This window comes from Orycteropus afer, unplaced genomic scaffold, assembly GCF_000298275.1.
Source record: "Orycteropus afer afer isolate SDZICR_OR568_19922 unplaced genomic scaffold, OryAfe1.0 scaffold01475, whole genome shotgun sequence".
Taxonomy (NCBI): domain Eukaryota; kingdom Metazoa; phylum Chordata; class Mammalia; order Tubulidentata; family Orycteropodidae; genus Orycteropus; species Orycteropus afer.
This window is the reverse complement of record NW_006923062.1, coordinates 88780-89266: the sequence shown is the minus strand read 5'-3', so window position 1 is coordinate 89266 and position 487 is coordinate 88780.

Here is a 487-nt window from a genome sequence, read left to right as displayed (position 1 = left end):
AACTCCTACATAGATCCCCTTCCAAGTGAATGACGGTGGTAGCCAGGCACCATCTAGTTCTTCTGGTCTCCTAGTCATATAGACTGCAGATCGGATGGTGTACCAGTTGCTAGGACTGATAATTTCCTAATTATTTTTGGTTTTCTAATGAATTTTTGGTTTTCTTCATTCTTCTTTGCTCTGGACAAGGAGAGACCCATTGTTGCATCTAGATGGCAGCTTGAAAGCTTTCAAGATCCCAGTCACTACTCGTCAAAGTAAGAGGTGGAACAATGTTTTGTATAGTATGTTATGCCAATTGAGCCTGATGTCCCCTGCGAGTATGGTGCTGAGCCCACAGGTTCAACTACTCGGTCCCTCTGGTAGCTGGCTGTGACCAAGCACTGACCACAACCTTCCCCCTTGTCAGCTCTACTATACACCTAGTTATTCATATCATATACATAAACTTATAGGAACATTGTCTGCCAACCATATACATGCTCTT